Raw genomic sequence first — 1,023 nt, forward strand, 5'->3', positions numbered from 1 at the left:
ACAGGGTATGAGAGAGGGACTTACCCAGTAAGGCACAAATTGCATAATCAACGTTGGCAGCTTAAAGGAAGCATTTTTCAATATTGTATTGTTATATTCCTCATTTGGAACAGTAAAGGCGCTAAAAGAAACAGAACTAATGAATGTACTCTAATGATTAGTACATATAACAGGAATGATGAAACTAAAATGGAATATTTACTGAAGGCACAACATATGTATCTGCCTGTTTATCTCATCCTCCGTCATATTCTCTTTCTTCTACTCTCTCTTTCCAAACCTTTTTTCCCAACCGGAATCTAATCCTCCTTCAGCACCGCCAGCGCAGGACCTGGTGTCTCTCGCCGGCGCGGCAGCGTCCGATCTCCTGCAGGAGGAGGAGTGGGGGGCGGGCGACTCTCAAGGCACCCTCATCCTCCTCTGCGACGGCGGCTCCTCCCCCGCGGCCGCCTTCGCCAGGCTCTTCCAGGTGCATTTTTCCTCTAGATACAGGGTTGTAGTTGACTTAATAAATGCTAATGGCCTCAGACAGAACGATATTGATGGAAGGATTGCCTTCTTACATCATTTTTAAAAAATAGTTTATGGCGGTGTAATTTCCGTTCGGGGCCATTGGGTTATTAGTAGATAACATAAGCATAATTTTTGCCTGTTGCCCTGCTGAGAGCGTGCCAAAAAGGAAGAAATTCATCCATTTTATATAGTTTATCTAGATCTAATGAATGTATGTAGTAAAAGGGGTTTATCAAAGCTGTTGCATTTTATCATGTATCCGTTTTCTATTAATAATGCATGAAATAAAAAGTAGCCATTTCTTTGATGTTCCTTCTAGTAATGATTGATGACTGACAAGAAAAACGTTTCTTTCGACAGGAGGTGCAAGGAACAAGAATGGTCGGAGGACTGGCGGTTCTGGAGCTAAAATTCGACTCTATGGACAACGTCACTGAGGATTCGCTCTTCAACAAGGCTATTAGCATGGCCAGGCAGGTGCGTTTGTCTACTTGGCTCGATCTGTTTCTA

The sequence above is a fragment of the Penaeus monodon genome, chromosome 33, assembly GCF_015228065.2.
Source record: "Penaeus monodon isolate SGIC_2016 chromosome 33, NSTDA_Pmon_1, whole genome shotgun sequence".
NCBI classification, from domain to species: Eukaryota; Metazoa; Arthropoda; class Malacostraca; order Decapoda; family Penaeidae; genus Penaeus; species Penaeus monodon.